General features: G+C 42.8%; 1 long non-coding RNA gene across 6 annotated transcripts; it reads right to left on the bottom strand.

The window, feature by feature from the left end:
- Window positions 1-6012: 6012 nt before the first annotated feature.
- Window positions 6013-20123, bottom strand: LOC102901892. Of its 6 annotated transcripts, none has more exons than XR_002151093.3 (9): window positions 20048-20123; window positions 19450-19582; window positions 17139-17254; window positions 15423-15512; window positions 15032-15168; window positions 13328-13496; window positions 11591-11776; window positions 9266-9470; window positions 6018-7631 (listed from the first exon to the last, which is right to left on the bottom strand). It is a non-coding gene; the product is annotated as an uncharacterized LOC102901892 (long non-coding RNA). The 6 variants fall into 6 exon arrangements; XR_006591814.1 differs by lacking the exon at window positions 20048-20123 and adding an exon at window positions 19889-19950; XR_006591815.1 differs by lacking the exons at window positions 19450-19582; window positions 20048-20123 and adding an exon at window positions 19343-19417 and having other exon boundaries at window positions 6016-7631; window positions 17139-17331.
- Between the last annotated feature and the right edge of the window lie 692 nt (window positions 20124-20815).

Here is a 20815-nt window from a genome sequence, read left to right as displayed (position 1 = left end):
CTGACAGCTCAGAGCCTGGAGCCTGCTTCAGATTCTGTGTCTCCCTCTCGGTCCCTCCCTCACTAGTGCTCTGTCTCTCTTTCAAAGAATAGATAAACATTAAAAATTTTTTTAAAGATGTACCTTACAGGTTAGCTACTAGGATCAAATGAATGAAAAAAATACTTGTTTGGTACTGAATCCTTGTTTCTAGTTCTCAGTAAAACTCATTAAGATCTAATGTTTGGGATTGCACAACTTTTTCTTTCTTTCTTTCTTTCTTTCTTTCTTTCTTTCTTTCTTTCTTTCTTTCTTTCTTTCTTTCTTTCTTTCTTTCTTTCTTGCCATTAATGATATTTGAACCCCCCAAATGGACTGAAATATCTGGCATTTCTGTAAAACTTTTAGCCCATGAAAAGTCATTTAAAAAAAAAAAAAATCTCCCCCTCCACACAGGTGCATCAGAGCTCAAGCAAACAAGCCAAGGAAAGCCCTGTGCTGCTGCAGGTTCTGCCTTCTCAAAGCAAACCGCACAGTAGCACTGAACATCTTATCAGGACATGCCCTGTGCTGGCCTCTAGGCTATGCACTCGAAATGCATCCTCTCCTCTAATCCTCAGTGTAACTTAAGACTATTGAGTTCCTCAGCACCGCCCCACAGCCCCCCAGTGGAGTCCGTACATATGGCTAAGGCAGACCACAGACAGCTTGCTCTGCGAAGGAAGGCTTGTTATCCCAAGTCTGAACCCTGAAGGATGCTAATTAATGAGCAGTCTGTGTCCCTTGCTATCTTGCTTCCTTTTTCCATCATTCTCCCTCTTGCTCTATTGTAACTTCATATGAAGGCCTTGTGGTCACCCGCCTCCCTCTCTTGGTTGTGTCTTCCACAGCTTGCCACAGTGATCTTCAGAACCTGGGCCATCTATGGTCCTGGGGTCTCTGGAACCCCAGGTTTTTGGTCTTTCCACTGTCTGAGGACCCACAGCACTCAGCAAATAGCATTGTGCTTGCTTTCATGAGTCTATCCCAGGAGAATGAGAGAGCCTGGAAGTTAGGAGCTCCCCCTCATCCATACCCCTCATTGTGTCTGCTGAGTTGTGTGGAATGGGGACTCCTTTCCCCTCACTTTCTATTAGGTGATTCCCTACCCTTGGATGCACATTTACAGTTACATGAGGGAGTTTTAAAAATATCCATGCCCGGGCTCAAACTGAATCCAGAGGAATCAGAATTTCTGGATTTGGGGACTGAGTCTCAGTTTTGCTAAAGCTCCCATGGGACCCTAACCTAGAGGCAGGGCCAAGAGCCAGAGTATTTGTGTTTGTGTCCTGGTGTCTCTCTGTTGCCACTTTGCTCATCTCACTGAGTGTAAGAGGAAGACTGGCCTCCTCCTCTTCTTCTCTGGACCCTGCTGAACTGCAGACAGCCTGCCTGCTCTGCTTCTGGCCAAGACTTGAGATAAACAGTCCATGCTCTGCCCTTGTGGACAAGGCCTGCAGTCCTCCCGTGCCACCTGCCTCTGGACAGGTGGGCTTATATCATTGTGGAATCCATTCTTAGGAAACCCACTCCTACCCCAACCCAATACTGGATACTGGGAAATTTTTTTCAATGCCAAATTTGACATTTATGTCTCCATTTGCCTGACAATATCCCATCAGTTAATTTAGAATTTAGGAAGGGAAGATACTTACTATCTCCTCCAAATCAACAGCATCTTCTTTTTCTTGCCTGGTGCCCAGGCCATATAGATGCTCAATAAATATTTGTTGAATGAATCCATTCCCGGTGTACTTCCAAGAACATCCATTCTCTAAATTTCAGTCTTACTTTCTCTGTGTCTCTTTCTTCTTCCACAAGCTACAGATGGTATAAATGCTGCAGTCCTTGTGAAGACTGAAAAAGCAGTCAGACAGATGTGTTGTTCATAGCTCCCTAGTCAGGCATAACTAAACATTTACATTTATTACCAATTAGAGGGGAAACAGACTGTAGTTTTATGCACTGTATGTGGCTGGATATATTTCTTTCTGGGATCTCACTAAAAACTTCAGAATGTATCATTGGATCTCACTCTCTTTCCAGCTCGAACCTCATTGAAAATGCCATTTAACTAGAGGTCTATCAATGACAGCACAGATCGACACATCATTCTTCCAGCCACCCATGGAATGCCGTGGAGGTGGAAAAACAATGTCACAGAAGGGCAGCTGACTCGGTGTGATTGAGTTGAACCCACTCCACCGAGAGTCTATAGCGTGTTACAGAATTGATGGAGTTATGGTAGCCTTTGTTGAAGGCGATGCATGTAAAATTGTTGATGGTACACAGTATACAACAGTGTGTGTGAGCGCATAGAATTCTGCTGTGTTTACAGCCCTTTTTCTACTTACGGCAAAATAGAATGAGTGAAAATAGTGCCAGCAGTGACTTTGGAGTTATTTCCACAGAGCATCAGACCCAACGCTGAAGAATTCGCTGCTTTTAGCTGAGTTCCACCTAATTTGCTATATATCTGCCATATAAAATACTGACCCAACCTCATCAGAAAATCACAGGAAAGCACTGACTGAGGTATAGAAAACGCAAGTTCTAATCTCAGCTCCTGTTAACTCAGCTTCTTGACCTGCAAAGTCAGATGACTGCCCCCAGGAACTTTCACTAAGGAAATAATGAGATTTAATTAAAGATTTAAATAAAGATTTCATCACATAGTTATTTATAATAGGGACAGTTTCAAAGCAACCTGAATGCCAACAGGGCAGGGACTACTTAATATATTATGGAAAAAACAGATGCCATTTAAAAATTGTGGTTTTACCATAATGAGGTATCACTCCACACCCACTGTAATGGATGGCTATCACAGAAAAAAAAAGGCTGGTGAGAATGTGGAGATATTGGAACCCTCATGCATTGATGCTAGTAGAGATGTAAACTGATCAAAAAGCTATAGAAAACAATTTGGTACTTCCTTAAAAAGTTAAACGTAGAATGACCATATGACTCTGTAGTTCCTCTCCTTGGTGTAGTCCCAAAAGGACCAAAAAACAGGTAGTCAAAGAAGTACACGTGCACACTTGTTTACAGCAGCACTACTCACAATAGCCAGAAGGTAGAAGCAGCCCAAATGCCCATTAATGGGTGAAGGGGTAAACCAGTTGTGGCATATACATACGCTAGAGTATTTTTGATCCATAAAGAAGAATGAAGTATTGATGAGCCCTGAAAACATTATGCTAAGGGAAGGAAGCCAGACACAAAAGGTCATGTATTGTACGATGTCCACATGAAATATCCAGAAGAGGTGAATTAATAAAGACAGAAGATAGATTGGTAGTGTCCAGGCACCGGAGGAAGGGAAGAATGGGGGAAACCTCCTTAATGGGTCTGGGGTTTTATCTAGAAGTGACAAATGTGTTGGACCTAGATAGGGTGGTAGTCACACGGCATGAATGTACTAAAGGCCACTGAATTGTTCACTTTTAGATGGTTAATTTTATGTTATATGAATTTCATGTCAATAAATTAATTTTTTTTAACATTTATTTATTTTTGAGAGAGGCAGAGCATGAGCAGAGGAGGGGGAGAAAGAGAGGGAGACACAGAATCTGAAGCAGGCTCCAGGCTCTGAGCTGTTTGTTAGCAAAGAGCCCGACGCAGGGCTCAAAGTCATGAAATGAGAGACCATGACCTGAGCTGAAGTCGGACACTCAACTGACTGAGCCACCCAGGCACCCCAATTAATTGTGGTTTTTGAGGGATAGTTATTGACATGGGAAAATTCACATTATGTACATATTGTTAAAAACGAGTTAGAATCTCAATTTTGTAAGCTTAAAAGTGTATGTGTCCGTGTATGCATATGTATATAGAAATGTGTGTGTGTGTGTATATATATATATATATATATATATATATATATATATACACACATACATATGTTCACTGATATATACAAATATTTAAATATATATATCTATATCTATATATATCTATATCTATATATATATGGCATCCTTCCCCCTCAGAAAAGAAATCCCGAACTCTGATAATTGAATTATAGATTATTATTTCATTTCCATACTCTTCTGTATATCCCTTAAAATGTGCAAATGCCAATTTTATAATGTGAGGGAAAAGACAGTATTACTGGGAAGAACTGGGTTACAAGGCTATTACTAAAGTCTTCTCCAACTCTACGGCTCTAGAGGTCTAAATGTATTACATTTACTTGATTGCCCATTAGATGTGCAGGAGAGGATAAGCCTTTTGGGTAGGCACCTAGGAAATGGTGATTTAAGGCAGGCAGGCAATGCTGGAGCACTGAGACATTCAGTTTACATACGGTTGTGTAGGCAATCTGCGTGCACAACTTCAGCCCTGATCACGTCGTTCCTTAGTGACGCCGCTAGAAGGACATACGTATCTGTTATCCAGCTCCAGAGCCCATTCTCTCTGATGGCTCCTTTAAGAATTACGGTAACATTCATGGCTCTCATGTGGACTGTTTTCATAATATGTGCATCTGAAAATAAAATAAATGTCCCCATCCTGCACAGCTACTCTAGCTGAATTCCTACTAGTAAAAGAAAATTGAGTCGCTTGACTCTTTTCTTTATTTTTAAAAAATAACATACATCATTGATATATTCCAATGGGTCGTATCTTAAAAATGATCATCTCTTGTTCCTCTTGTCACTCGCTGTGGGATCCTGAACTTCTTGCTATCCTCAATTCAACCTAACTCTTTTTCTTCCTATTACTCAGTGTCAGTGTGACTTACCAAGAACACTGAGAGTAAAAAGAAGAGTTGGAGGTAATGCTCACACAGTCTGAACATTTTACTCCATCTTCACAGATTTTGTTTGTTTTTGGTTTTTACAATTTTATCATATTTAGTGATTCTCCCCAAATCGTAATTATCTTTGTGGGTTGAGGATCCTCTGCCTTCATCTTACTACCATTGGTTCAGTAGGTATTAAAAGAAACTGGGTTATTAAAATATTTGTGCTAACTGCTAGGAATTTACCCAAGGGACATAGGAGTGCTGATGCATAGGGGCACTTGTACCCCAATGTTTATAGCAGCACTCTCAACAATAGCCAAATTATGGAAAGAGCCCAAATGCCCATCAACCGACGAATGGATAAAGAAGATGTGGTTTATATATGCAGTGGAATACTACTGGCAATGAGAAAGAATGAAATCTGGCCATTTGTAGCAACATGGATGGAACTGGAGGGTATTGTGCTAAGTGAAATAAGTCAGGCAGAGAAAGACAGATACCATATGTTTTCACTCATATGTGGATTCTGAGAAACTCAACAGAAGACCAGAGGGGAGGGGATGGGGGGAAAAAGTTACAGAGAGGGAAGGAAGCCAATCATAGAGACTTTTAAATACTGAGAACAAACGGAGAGTTGATGGGGGGTTGGGGAAGGGGAAAGTGGGTGATGGGCATTGAGGAGGGTACCTGTTTAGATGAGCACTGGGTGTTGTATGGAAACCAATTTGACAATAAATTTCATTAAAAAATATAAATAAAATGAAATAAAATAAAATATTTGTGCTAAGATGATACTAGGAGATTTATTTCTGCTGGTAGAAAAGTCCTTCTATGGAAGGAACATGTACTTGGGCCTATGAGGAGAACGGTAAAGCCTTTAGTGTTTCCAACAGAGAGAAGATTCATGAAGAAAATGAATTCAGGTGATGTTTCAGAAGGAGTGTGAGTCAAAATGCATGAAGTAATTCATAACACAAGAAGATGTGAGAGGTTGAGCGCACGTTCACAAAATCCTGAAAACACAGATGCTGAAGAGTCATTGACTATTCTCGTATCCACAAAAAAGGAGTTTCGGGGAAGTTTTGTCAACAGAATCTAGGGATGTGACCAAGCTGAGGTTTGAGAGGATGGGAGGTGAATCATTTTGAGCTCTACACTGCTTTTTTTTTTTTTTTTTAATTTTTTAATTTTTTTTTAAATTTATTTTTGAGAGAGAGACAGAGTGTGAGCAGAGGGGGAGACAGAATCCCAATCAGGCTCCAGGCTCTGAGCTGTCAGCACAGAGCCTGACTCAGGGCCTGTACTCGTGAACTGCGAGATCATGACCTGAGCTGAAGTCAGACGCTCAACCGACTGAGCTACCCAGGCATCCCAGCACTGCTTCCATAAAACGAGACAGAACAGAGTTGGATTCCTCAGTCACCAAGAAGACTGAGACATCGCTCTAAATTCTGCCTGGAGAAAATCCTGAAAGGAGAAGGGAGGAGTGGTTAAACACCTGACATGTGTCAGCTTCATGTGTGCCAAACCCAAATGAATAATGAGACTCATTACTTATCATTATAGACTTTTATAGAGCTGTATCTCAAATAACATCCACATCAGGCAATGGTGTAAGCCTTCTAAATGTCTGAGGGTGTGCATGCTGTTCTGAAAGTTTTTGGGGGGAACATGCTTGTGGATAAAGGAAAGTCTGGGGATTTTAGAAGAGACTACATTCCTACCTAAGTCCTCCTCTGCTTTTTCGGTTGAATGGTAAGCTGTGAGCCCTCAATTGATAACCTGACACACTGATTACTGTTTTCCTAGCTCTTTCTTTGAAAGGACACTAATCCAGCCGCAGGGGAAATGAATAGCACTGGGATTAACCAACAAAAGATATTCCCTCCCCTTACCTTGACCTAGATCTTCAGAGGAGGTCACATTTATCAAGAGGATGCTATGTTATCCTAGCTAGCCAAGCCAAGTCATTCGCAGGGCTTGCCTGACCCACTCTGGAGCTCTTTGGTTTCACTTAACATGCACACTGGGCTCACTCCATGGATTTCCTGCCCTAAGACAACACTTCACAGTTGTCTACATTAAATTGTACTGTGTTCTCCACCCTCAAGTCACTCTGGGAAAAAAAAAAAAGTTTTAAGGCCCCTCTGCATCCAGCACGTGGGACCCAATTAGTTGCTCTGTCTGCAGGTTTAGTTGATCAAGAGGAAGATCTGATACTTCAGAGTGGATACGCTTCTCTAGCATCATCACCGTGTGGAGATTTTGTGAGCTGCTGTGCTATAAGAGTGGCATATCTTGTGCTTTAAGCAGCATGAAAATCGGTCCCTGTTGTCACTTGCAGCACCGCGGATGTATGCTTCTCCTGTTGCACTACTCAGGGAGCCTTCACTTGATACCTGGGAACTCATTATTAAGGTGAAGAGACAGGAAGCAATGTCAGGCATGACAGCTTTGAATGGACATCATCTCAATGCTAACAAAAACCTCTCACTTCCCAGGATTTCTCTGTGGTAGTAACACCAGGATATATTCCTCCCATGGTGCTGTCTTTACACTTCAAAGAATTAGTTGAGGGCAAAGAACAAGAGAAATATGAGATTTGCTTTCCCCCAAAGTGTCTTGATTTTAGAAAATGAATTGGGCTGGCCCTCACATAAGAACAGCATGCTCTGTTTTTCTAGCAGTCAGGATGGGTTTATGTAGAACCAAACACACATATTCTCCTGATCTCCCTTGTGGCCAATGCTCTAAGACAGCTGGTTGGAATTAGAATCCGAGTTTGTTACCATCAGAAGAAACAGAGCTGCCGTGCCCAGCATTATGCAGAATTAAGATCCACGCTGGGAAGTCCGGAGTCGCCCTAGAGAACCAGAAAGACGTTGGGTTCATTTAATGATCCAAAAACAAGGTCAAATGGAGGGAGGCCACTGAGGGATAATGAGACAAACCAAATCGGTCTGTGGAGGTAAGAGGAGCAAGAACAAAAGGGGAGCAAAGAGCTGGGACTCTAGGAGATAGGACCTAGGGAGATCCCAGTGCCTCTACCCCACAGCATCTCCTTGGCCCGGGGCTGTCTTTGATGGGCTGAGTACAATTTAGCTACTGATAACTTTTCTACTTCAGACATGGTGGTGAACGCCAGAAGGGTTAGGGGGTTGATAGAAGTAGTCAGCGTGGGGGCCTGACCACCAGATTTCTGACTCTCAGTCTGTGCCCTTACGCAGGGCTGATGGCCACAAGGAGTTGGGGAAGGAGGCCCAAGCAGAGCTTTTCCTCTGGGAAAAGAGGCCAAGGGAGAAAGCCTGGACACATTGTCTCCACTGTGCAGCAGAAGCTGAGGGCCTCCCCTCTTATCTTCCTCCCCCAGTGCCCGCCTTTCTTCTCTCCTCTGCTCTCTCTCTCTGTCTCTGCCCTCTCCTCCCCACCCCCTACCCTTGTTCTTTCTATTCCTAGCCCCACTTCCCCCAGCTCTAAACTTATCTTTGGATTTTAGTTTTATCATAACCTTGCATCTTTTAACTTCCACATTTTAATCTCTCACCTTGATAGCTCTGAGCTTCCCTTTGTTTTCTCACCGGTTTGCCCGGCCTTATTTTTCAACTCTTAATCATGTGAAATCTTTAGCCTAACGTTTAACTCTTTCCTTTGTCTTACTGCTTTCACTTGTCTCTAACTCATTTTAAAGTTTCTGGTCTTTTATTTTCTAGTCTGTATTTTATCTGTTTTCTGAATGCCCTTTGCTCTCTTTTCTCCCTTTTTTTTTTTCATTGTCCTTTTTTTGTTTTGGTTTGGTTTTTGTTTTAATTCTCATCTCATGGTTTGCCATGTTCTGTAATGACTCTGTGACATACCAGACCCGTGGTAAGCACAGTATCAAGAGCCCACATTCCTGAAAGGGAGACAAGAAAGCTGTCCTACTCCTGCCTCTTGCCAGGAGTCAGTCTCTCTCTCTCTCTCTCTCTCTCTCTCTGTGTGTGTGTGTGTGTGTGTGTGTATATATATATATATATATACATATATATATATATATATATATATATCTTTCCCATTTCTCTCAATAGATTTCCTAGTTTAGCTGAAGATGACTTTGCAAAGAATCTTGCCTTGGGAGACTTATGGGTAGAATCTCCTAAGAGCCAAAATCCTACTGTTCAGATAGCATGTTTTACTTGCTGAGTATTAGTTATTTGCAGCTCACACTATCCAGGCATTTTCAGAAAAGTCATGCGTTTTAAAATCTATGTTCTCCAAGGTTTGTGTCATCGGCATGTGAGTAAATCATCTGAATGCTTTGCCCTGGGTGGTTGGGAGTCTCGTCTCCCGGGCAGTGCTTCCGGCCGGACTTGGTAAAGAGCCAGGTAGGGCTGAGTGAGGAGAAAAAGGGTGGGATTCTGATACCTTCCTGACATCTCTTTACTCCTCACTGGGCTGTTTGCCCGCATCGGGGGTGATCACAGAGGAGGTGCCTACCTGAATGTGAACACCCCAACCTACCTTGTTTCCCGCATCATGAGAACAAGAAGTCCATAGCAGGGGTGATTCTGAACAAGGTTTCTAAGTGACCGGACAACAGAGGCTCTCCAGAAAATCTTCAACCATGGCTCCTCTTACTTGCCAATATTTCTAGACTTCCCAGCTCTCACCACCTCATGACAGAAGAAGACTGGGGTGTGGGGGAGTCTCATTTTTTCTAAACTCTCTGAGGAAGAAAGGATGACAGTACTCCCCATCAGATGCATGTTACAACCACCTTTTCGTCAACTAAGCCACGTGGGCTGGTGAGATACCTCACTTGAGGGCTAGTGCTTTTCCTCAGAATTGGAGAGCTCCAATACATCAAAATAGGGTTTTCTAAAGCAACAGCCAGTAGGTATTGAATGACTGCTATAGACAGGTCTTAGTTTTAGATGCCAAGAGAGTGACATGGTATATAAGTTTTAATCCGTATTCAGGGGCCTTATGATTTAGTTGGTGATACAAAGAAATACGCCTAAAATAGTTATGTGGCTTACAAGGTGCTCACATCTGTAGACACTTCCCTCCTTCCTCCTACATCTTGCCTGAGACCTACTCATCCATAGGTCAAACTTCCAGGTTACTTTCTTGAGGAAATCTGCCTTTTCTGAGTTAGGTAATTCTCTTATCGACATTCACCAAAGCCTTCTCTGACCTTTATCACTCTGTGATTTCCTACATTTCTGCTTGTTTTGTCACTAGACAGTAAGCTCTTTAAGAGCAGAGACTGATTGGCACACTGTTTTATTACCAGCATAGAGAGATGCTCAACAAGTATTTGCAAATGAATGAATGAATCAACAGGAAGAGGTAGCATATGTTACATGAGGAAAGCATAGAAGAAACAGCATATTTTGAATTTAGAAGGGGATGGAGAAAGTGATTCCCTGAGGTACTTGGTAAAATTGTGTTGCCAGTGCAGTATGAGTGATCTGGCAATTTTTGTGACCCTAGGCATCTGGTTGCATACTTAGTCACTTCATCTGGTGTCATGTTAAGTTAGAGAGTCCCTTGATCACTAGGAAGGTGATGTGGGTTGATTAACATTCCTCTGGAAGAGGTAGCACTGTGATTCTAACTGAGTCTACTTCCAAATGTATGTGTGTGTGTGTGTGTGTGTGTGTGTGTGTGTGTGTGTGTGTGTGTGACAGTAACAACTGAGCCAGATGACCTCTTTCAGCCAGCCTCTGTCACTAGTATTTCCTGAAAGTCACTGCATGTAGCAGTCTGTGGTGTGATAGAAAGGACCTAATTACCACAACCCTCCCTCCAGCTTATGTTCTGGGAGGGCTTGGGCATACATAAAAAAAATATGTACAGAAATACCTCTGAGCATAAGTGACACACTCAGAGAAACCTTCATAAACAAGCACAGTGCAAAAAGGACACAGACATGAAAATATCCAGTCGGCAGCTGGCTCAAGCCGAATAAATAAATCACATGGAAGGGGGGGGAGAGAAATGCCTGCAGATGTAAGGACCTTGGAAGCCACGTAACTATTTTCTGCATATTTCTTGTATCACCAACTATATCATAAGGTCCCCAAAGGCAGAGACTAAAACACACACCATGTAGCTTTCTTGGCACTTAATGCTAAGAGCTGTCTACAACAGACATTCTGTACTAATTGGCTGCTGCTGAAGAGAATCCCATTTTGAAAGAGACCACGTGGAAGAAGATACGGTGAGGGTGTCTGGCAGGGCCCCTCCTCCTGGGCACAGTTCTAAATGGGAAAAGAGCCTGGTTTGCTGAAGGAGACCAGAGCGGGTGGTTGTGTGGGGATAATGGCAAGTATATTGTGCAAAGTACAGAGGGGTAGTGGGAGTATGTGTGTGGGGTTGGTAGGTGAGGGGATTCCTGCTGACTGGCTAAGGAAAAGTGGGTGGGCACCGTGAACAAGGGACAGCTGCTGATGGACAAGAAGGGAGAAGAAGGTTAATATCATGAATGAGCCCCCTCCTGGAGGTGCTGCTTCTCTCAAGTGTCATGGAATCTGTTCCATGGAATCTGTGCATGGAAGGAAGGCTTGGCTAGGGATTTGCGAGCTTGTGTGTCACAACTGAGAGGGGAATCTGGGAGGGTGGTTATGTCATAGGGTTGGTTATGATTCTTCTAGTTTAATAAATTTGTACCGAGGATCTAGTGGGGGCTTGGTAGATAGTGATAATGGAAGTCATCCCAGCCTCCAACCAAGAGGCTCTGTGAGAGTGGGAAGGGCTGTGTTAAGAGGTTCAAACCTCATGAAGGGGGCTTTTAGGAAAAGAAGCAACCGGAGGCTTTTGAAGTGTCTGAGATGGGCTCACATGGTGCTTGAGAAAGATGACTTAACATCAGAGCCCAGATGGGAGGTGGGGAGTAGGACTGGAGCTGGGAGGCTGGCCACACGTTGCCACAGCTTCAGGAAGGAGATGTAGCATCTGGCCTTGAGTGAGGGTAGAGACGAGAAGTGACTGCAGGAATGTGTCCAGTTCTGTTTTGATGTGGTGACACTGAATGATGAGAACAAAGAAGGGAGAAAGGCAGCTACTTAGTTTCCGTCTTTATGAGACTAATCTGCTCAGGGGGGCTTCTCAGAGCTGCTTTGTGGAGGGAGCACAGGTCAGGAGTCTGCTAGACTAGACTAGCTCTAGTCCTGCCTGTTGGACCTTGGGAGAAATTATTTTATGTCAACTTTGCCTTATTTATCTTCAGATTAGGACATTTCAGCCTTAAAAGGCCTATGATTTACAATAGTACTTCGGTGGGAAATGTATGTAATGGGTGACATAAATTAATGGTATGCTAAATTACGCTATTGATGGCAATAATGACTGGGACTCGTATGCTGATTTACACTTCACAAAGCATTTTTGCATGCATTATTTAATTTCAACCTTACCACAACCAGTGAGGTAAATATAATTATTTCATTCATATTTTATAAGTGAAGAAACAGAGATCTGGAGCCTTGTCCTAAGGCCATAAGGATAGTAAGTGGCTGAGCCAAGATCCAACCGCCTCCCAAATCACAGCCTACGGTACTCTGTGGGAACTTAGAATTATCATTTATTTATTTAACATTAGCTGTGATTCTTGCCGCATGAAAACGAGCATTAGATATCATTGTTGTTGCTATTGTCATCAGGACATTTTTGATTCACTGATTCACCCATCTACTCACTTATCACCTACTATGTGCTTACTTTACTGATCACCTACTATGTGCCAGGCACAGAGCTAAGCACTGGGATACAGAGAAGAATAGAGCACGGTCTCTGCTCAGGAGGACCCATTCCAAGGAAGGAGTTAGGTTGCCAGGGTAAATCAAAAAATATTCACAATATAGCATGCTAGGTCCTTATCTGTGGAGCACGTGTAGAGGGTGTGTGTGGAGGTCTGTTTCATAGAGGCACCATCTCCTTCCGCTCACAGACCAAATCTCTAGCAAGTGGCTCAAGAGGCCTTCCTTGGTCAAGCCTCCTCTGACTTCAGGTCACCATACTATGCTTTTCTCAGAATCGTGCCACACCTGCTACCACCATTTGGTCTGTGGTATCTTAACAGTTCATTCTCTGTTCCTTTATTCCTTGTTTCCTCTGTGTTTCCCTTCCATCTTCTGTAGAAGGCTCTGTGGTATACACGATCGTTTTTGCAGGTAAATACTATAGGTAACATTTGCTATTCATTCATAGCACCAGGGCTGAACATGGTAGGCAATCAATAAACATTTGTTTGATTGATGAAGATTCCCAGTTTGAGAATGCACAGGGCAGAAAGGTGCCAAAATGAATCCCCTAAAAGGGCAGGAGAACGAGGTCTAGTGCGGTTGCACCGCTGTCCAGGAGCATTTTAATGTGACGACTGTAGTCCACAAGCCCATCGGGGACCCCCTTCAGTCCATGTGTCAGGGGCTTAAACAACTACATTCTGAGCATGCAGCCTCACCGGGATAGGGAGGCAAGAGACTTTGGCCCTTTAAAGTCAATTTTGTGAAACAGATCTCGATCCAGCAGGGACGATGTTAAGAAGCAATTAAAAAAAATGATTGTCGTTATTTTTACCTGCATCCTGTTTCTGGCTGTGCCGCTATCTTGTGAAGGGGTCTTGGCACATACGCGGTTTTTGAGTGCCAGTTTTCCCATCTGTAAAATAATCCCTGTCCTTGATCCTCAGCTCACAGAGGTGTTTGGAAGCCCAGGGAGGTAATGTCTGTGCTGTGCTCGCAGGATCCTGGACAAAAGGCATTGTATAAATAAAGGCGATCACTCCCATTATAGCGTACACAGTGGTTCAGAAGTGTGTTTAATGCCTTGTCCCCTTTCCTTCTGTTTCCTTGCCCTAATGTCTCCCCTCTGCTTGTACCCAGGAGCACAACTGTTCTGATCTAGCTGCAGTCAGATTAATTGAACAGGAGCCTTTGAAATCCCACCTAGTTTACTCAGCCTGCTTATCTTTCAAGGCTTTTGCAAGTTCTTCTCTTTACTGAGAAAGGGAAAAAGGAAAAAGACATCACTTGGAATGACAACTGCTTGGTTCCTTTATCAGGTCAGCTTTTTTCCTGAAAGGTCCCCCTGCCCCTCAAGTGATCTCATCCCAAACTCCCCCCAACCCTGTGATGGCTGGATGCAGGAATCTCTGGTTGGGTTGCCTTGGCAACAACTTCTGTTTGTTGCAGGTTCCGGTTAGTGTTGGGTCCTCATCATTGTTTTTCCCTCTGCCTCATGATACAAGAGGGACAATCAACTCTGTGAATTAGGTAAAACAAAGGAAACAGTCCAAAGAGTGATAGGAGAGAAAGGGAAGAGCAGGCAGAGAAAACCCCTAGAGGGGTCACTGTTGGGTCTTTAGAACCTACCAGGTAGTTATACATTGAATGAAGACAAAAACAAAAGCAAAAAGCCAGGAAGCAATTTATCTAGAATGATTTGAAGGCAGGTATGTGGAGATTTTGATGTGATAGTCTAATTCCAATGAGAATCATAAGAACAGGGGACTTCCTAAGCGGAGCTGAATCTCTTCCAGGTAGACTGAAGAACCACACTTGATACATGTTCTCGCCCTCAATGAACTTAGACTTTGGGAATCCACTGACATTTACTGAGGGCCTGCTCAGAGCTGGGCTCTATGGCTAACAATACAATTTGGCGAAAACCTTCCCTAGTGTCCATATAGCACACATGTCCTTCAAGCACAAACACTATTCAAGTGGTTTTGCTGAATGTCAGCTTGTTATTTGTTTCTGTTTTTATAGCATTTCTTCATTTGGAAGATGTGGCATATGTGTACAAGAAAAGACAAGTTCAAGACCCATGAGTTTGAGAGAGGAGAGCATTCTGACCCACCTCAACTGCTATTCTTCGAAAACCTACACACGTAAGTAAGCAGCTATTTATTCTTTATGTTGATGCCAAGTACAACTCTTACATCGCAGTAAGAGCAAGGTGGATTGAATAGGAATGAATTAGGTTTTTTTTTTATTTTTTTTAACATTTATTTATTTTTGAGACAGAGAGAGACAGAGCATGAGCAGGGGAGGGTCAGAGAGAGAAGGAGACACAGAATCTGAAACAGGCTCCAGGCTCTGAGCTGTCAGCCCAGAGCCCGATGCGGGGCTCGAACTCATGGACCGTGAGATCATGACCTGAGCCGAAGTCGGACGCCCAACCGACTGAGCCCCCCAGGCGCCCCAGGAATGAATTAGTTTGAATGCCAACTACAGGTGTAAACAATGTATACACTTCTCATCTTTTTATTCGTTCGCTCACCGAAGACTAGTTATTCGCCAGGCACGGTCACAGGCACTGGAAGTACAGGAGTGAGGAAAGCAGTAGGACGTCTCTGCCTTCAGAGACGCCGTGCCCTCTCTCGTCCCCACATCAATGCCGGTGCTCGCCAAGTGCTCCTGCATTAGCAGAAAGATTAAAGGGAGGATCTAGAGTGGCCACACCTGAAATTTACCACAACATTACACAACTTCAGGGTTGAAGGGGCCTTCAGAGACCTTTATCTCCAACCTCCCACTTAAAACCCGAATTCCTGGTTCAAGCGTTCCTTGGAGGTGGGAGCCACCCTCCCGCCGTTCTCTCATCTGTTCCTTCTTGTCTAGCAGCACCTCTGCTGCCCGAACCTTCCCCAGAACTGTCCACCACGTCTCACCTGTCACAACCAGTGGTCTCCTCGCAGGTGCCCCTGCTTCCATTCTCCTCCTCCTCCTTAATTCCTTCTCCACACAACTGACAGAGTGGTCTTTCAGAAAAGGAATTCAAATCATGTCTTCTCTGCTTAAAACCCTCCAAAGGTCCTCTTTGCACTTAGTTTAAAATCCCAACTCTACCCCGTTCCATAAATCACTGACATGCTTAGACCTGCACAGGCTCTCTGACCTTACTCCCCTGACCTCCTGGCATAACATATACCTCTATCTGAGGAAAAGTGCTTTGACTGCTTATGTTGTGTACTGTCCTCAAACTGCCCCGCCCCCCTGTCGCACACACCACAACACACACTAAAATCCAAGCTCCTTGGCAGCCTGTAGTTTGATTTGTTCATATCTGTTTTTTTAAGTTTATTACTTGTGTGTGTGTGTGTGTGTGTGTGTGTGTGTGTGTGAGAGAGAGAGAGAGAGAGAGAGGCAGGCGAGGGGCAGAGAGAGAGAGGGGGAAAGAGAGAATCCCAAGCAGGCTCCACACTGACAGTTCAGAGGCTGAAGCGGGGCTTGAACCCACAATGGGTGAGATCATGACCTGAGCCAAAATCAAGAGTCCAACACTTAGCCAACTGAGCCATCCAGGTGCCCCACCTCCATTCATGTCTATTTATAAACATGTCTCGTGTATTAGGCATTCATAATTATTTTTGAATTAAAAAAGATCTAGCTTCTTTAATATCTTTTTAAGAGTGACAAGGTGCTATCTGTATTAGGGTACCCAGTGTATATATGATTGCAAAGTTTGTTTAGTTTTTCTTCTATTGTGCAAAAGTTTCTTTCTCTGCCACACCAACCCATTGACTTTGTTCTGTTATATGCAATTAACCCATTTCCTGTCCATGGAAGTTCATTTAAATATTCACATGGCTTAAATATTCACATCCGCTCTCCAGACTAAACACACAGAGTCCTTTAACCCTGTAAAGGTCTTGTGCTGATTTTCAAACCCTTTTCTCTCCTGCCTCCCTTTCTCTTGAAAACTACTGGTTTGCCTAGTTCCCCCTTATAGTGTAGGGCTTGGCTCAGTTGGGTATCACAGCAACCCAAGGAAGAAAAGATGAGCCAGTTAACAAGAAATGTTTAGCTGCTGAAAAAGAAACTTGATCCAACGTTATAAAATGTTTATTGATCACTTTCTCGAAACTGATTTCATGTCTGCCCAATTAAACCTAATTGAGGCCTCTCATCTGCCAAGCCAAGTATACCTTCCATCAGATTTTGAGCATCAACTCGGTGTGCATATAGGTGGGAAAAGTTGAAACTAATTCTCTGTTCTTAATCGCTTCTAATACATGTTGGTCCCCAATAAATGTGATATCAAAATAATTCTAATAAGATTATATGGAATCTAAGACATGGTAATTAATGAAGACGTATTTGAACTGTCAGTGGTGTCTTGAGCCCTAAAGGGAAAAATAATAACCTGACAATATAAGTGAAATATGAGATCAACCAATTAATTAGGAGAATAATTTGATCTGGTGCTCTGAAAGTAGGCCAATTAAAATGCATTGTTGTTATTTAACATTAAGTAAGGTGCTAGATCCTGAACACAGTTGGAAAGTAGACCTTATTCCTACCCTCAGGGAACTTAAAGCTAATTTAACAGTTGCATATAAAAGGGCAAAGGAATGGGAGGGGTGGTGTTGACTTGATTTACTTACTGGAGCTCCTTCTCTGGCATTGGGTTGAGGCTCAGGAGAGCTGTTACCACCCCTGTGCTCTTCTGACCTTCTCCTCCCTCCTTCTTCTAGCTGTTCTTGGAGTGTGGGAGGAATCCCTTTGAGTTCAACAGAGTTCAGAAGAAATGGGTTAAAAAAAAAATTCCCAGAAAATACTAAGTTTTCTACAGTTGAGCTAGTTAGTGGAAAAGAAGAACCCAGATATTGTTAGTGCCTTTGATAATTCATTAGGAACAATTAATTGGCTACTAATGAAACAACAGAAGCAACAATACAAAAAAACTGAAATCATTTTGCCTTCTAGCATACTTAAGGGAATGCATGTGCCTACCCTCAACTTTAATGAGGGTGCAAAAGATAAAGCACAAAGTAGCCCATTAACTGTGCATTTAACTTTAATGAAGGCTGATCTCTGCAATAAATAATAATAAGTGTATTTATAATTTGCAAAAAAATCCTTAAAACTTTTTTAAGCCTATTCCTTGTGAAAGACTGAGGTTTCATGCTCTCCCCTCCAACACCTTGTGTACAGTGTCAGATGATTAATATTTTGATGTCATAATGCTGTCCCTGAAAAGAGAATCTTCCATTCCTTCCATCTCACTAGAAGGAAACATAGAATGCCCTCCTCTCCCCCTTTCCTTCTCTCTCTCTCTCTCCTTCTCTCTTTCTTCTTCTTCTTCTTCTTCTTCTTCTTCTTCTTCTTCTTCTTCTTCCTTCTTTCTTTCTCTCTCTCTCTTTCTCCCTCCCTCCCTCCTGGAATACCTGTTTCCCTTTAGGGTGCCCTTTGAACTGCTTCTGTAACAATTCAAGTAGGTTGTGTTGAGATATTCATCTTCCCCTCTTTTCCTTGGGAACCACTGTGCCATTCGTATAGAAGATATTAGGGAGATCTGCCTCTGCCTAGATACCAACCATGGCTCTCTGGCTCAAAGGAGACTCACACTAAGGTTTAGAGCTGACAAACATCATGCTTTCATTAAAGCACTCGGCAGGGTAATATGCCAAAATGGATGATAATTTGCTAAAATGTGTTGTAGGATGTTCAAGCACACTAAATTATTGTGCTTAAGGACAAAAGAGCTCGAAACTCATCTCCTAAGACTATTACCAATTCACCAAGCAACATTCACCAGCATCTACCAATATTCCACCTATGTATCCATGATTCTAGATTAAGAAGTACAAGGATTTGCCTAAAGCAACAGCACTGTCCACAGCTTGACTTGATTTCTTGATGCATATTTACATGAAAACAGAATGCTAATGGTAATAAAAACTCTGAGTAATTGTTCTCTTTCTTACTAAAGTTTACTAAAGCTAAGTGCTTTCCATGCATCATTTCATTAAATCCTCACAGCCTGTGAAGTAGACATCATAATTAATTCCCATTTTATAGAAATAAAGAAATTAAAGTCTAAAAATTAAGTAACATGGTAATTTGCAGAAGAAAACACTCAAATCCAAATCTGTCCAGAATGAATTTTTCTTCTTTGAACCTCTGCTTTATTGTCTCTTTGTAAATAACATGCCAGGGTATGAAGGCAGTAATCGTTGCTTGGGCATACCTGGTTATGATAACTTACACATCATTGCTTTCTCTAATGTACACATGAATATGCTTAGTCCTTTTGTCTACTGATTTAGTCTCTCCTTATAATCTTTACATGCACTGTAGGCATACTTGATTATTGTAATAATTTTACAACAAATTACTGAAACCTAAAGGTGTTAAGCATCTACATGGTGCCCACTTTTTCTCCATTGTGTCCATGGTCATATTTGTACTATGTCCCCAGTCATCTAATTAACTGAGATTACTTATGTAAAATTTTACTTTATTTTCCCCATCAGCCCAGTCTGAAGCAGTAAATTGTACCTATACCTCTGCTCAGAAAGAAGAAATAGAAAATGGTGTAGTTTTGTTTTTTTTTTTTTTTTTTTTTTGACACTTGCAGTGTATCACTTTCTTTGTCCTGAGGGCTAAAATAATATTTGAAATTGCAGCAAATTGGGATCTCAGGGCCAAATCTATCTTCTTCTGTAGAGTTTTCTACTCTTCCTTGAAATTCCTTGGTTTTCCATTTATTTAGTATTGCAGATTTAAAGTTTGGATCCCCTAAGTAATCTGTACAAAAGCCCCTTTCTACCTCAGTTCCCCAACCCAGCAATCATAAGCCACGCACCCTCAGGGAAGCTTTGTTTGCTTGGTTTTCATCTGATGATCTTGAATTCTTAGCACTCAAAGGGGAAAGTCTAAGGCACAAATGGCATGGAACATGGAGGAAATTACCTGAGCGTTCCTTAGGCTAGTGAGGTAACAGTGTCTTCAGGTAATAATGGGTGAATTATCCAGTTCCTGCCTCCATTCCGTGACACCGATGGTGAAGGGAAATTATGAAACAATAATCAGAAGGCCTTGATAACTGATGAAATGTGGAGGACAAGAGAGAAAGAGGTCAAGATGATGGAAACATTGCACTTAGGTAAGTGGGAGAATGATGATGTCATTAACAGAAGTGGAAAGTCAGAAGGAGGAGCCACAAAGGATGAAGGGAAGAGGGATAAGATAATGATGAATTAGCTAGAAAGTTGTTGAGTTGGAGACAATGCTGGAAAATTAAGTACTAAGTGTCTGGTGGGCAGTTTGAATGGTAGAAATAGATTTTAGGGAAAAGGTCCAGGTAGGAGATAAAAATGTGAAGGTCATGTGAAAATGAATGATGGGGCACCTGGATGACTCAGTCGGTTGAGCGCCCCACTCTTGATTTCGGCTCCAGTCATGATCCTGTTATGCCCAGAATTCGTGATCCCCAAAAGTCACCAGGGAGCCGAGTCCGATGCAAAAGCAAAGAGCCTTTATTCGAGCTAGCTTGAGCTCAATCCCCTACCTGCTCCAAGGCAGCGGTGAGATGCTGGAGAGAGAGAGCGTGTTTCAAAAGCACGAAGGTTTTATAGGGGTCTAGGGGCAGTTGAGGGGGGGGGGGGGGCGGGTGATGGTCGTGGCCTTAGCCGATTGGCTGGGGAAGGATCAGAGTCCCTTTGTGCAGGTTGCCGGGCGTGGTTTGAACGGGAAATTTGAAGGGTGAGCGGGAAGTTACTCAAAGGGATGAGGCATGGTCTGAGGTTTGAGCGGGAATTTCTTTCTGCGGTTTTTCCGGAAAGGGGGCCATGTCGGGGACATAGTCACTCAAGATGGAGGACACGGAACATAATGGAGTCGGCCGGTCTAGGTCCGCTCTTTCAATCCCAGCTCATGGAATCAAGCCCCATGTCAGGCTCAGTGCTGAGCATGGAGCCTGCTTGAGGTGCATTCGCTCGCTCGCTCTCTCTCTCTCTCTCTCTCTCTCTCTCCCCCCATCTCTCTCTCTCACCTTCTGCCCCTCCCCCACTCACACTCATGTGCACTATTTCTTTAAAATTAAAAAAAAAAAGAATGACATCTCTGGAGTAGAAAAGAAGAAAAAATGAGGCTTGAACCTTGAGAAGTACCCTTGAACAAGTAGTCAACACAGAAAAGCCAATTAGGAAGTTAGAAAAAGAATGGACCATGCATGGGGAATAAATAGGGTGGTGCCACAGGGTGGGAGCCAAGATATGATAAGGTTTATTTGCTGATAGGACTGTGAGGACTCAATCAGATTAAATATTTTGAAGCA

Source organism: Felis catus, chromosome F1, assembly GCF_018350175.1.
Source record: "Felis catus isolate Fca126 chromosome F1, F.catus_Fca126_mat1.0, whole genome shotgun sequence".
NCBI lineage: Eukaryota > Metazoa > Chordata > Mammalia > Carnivora > Felidae > Felis > Felis catus.
Note: the sequence above shows the minus strand (reverse complement) of the source record. Positions and strands in the feature narration are given on the sequence as shown.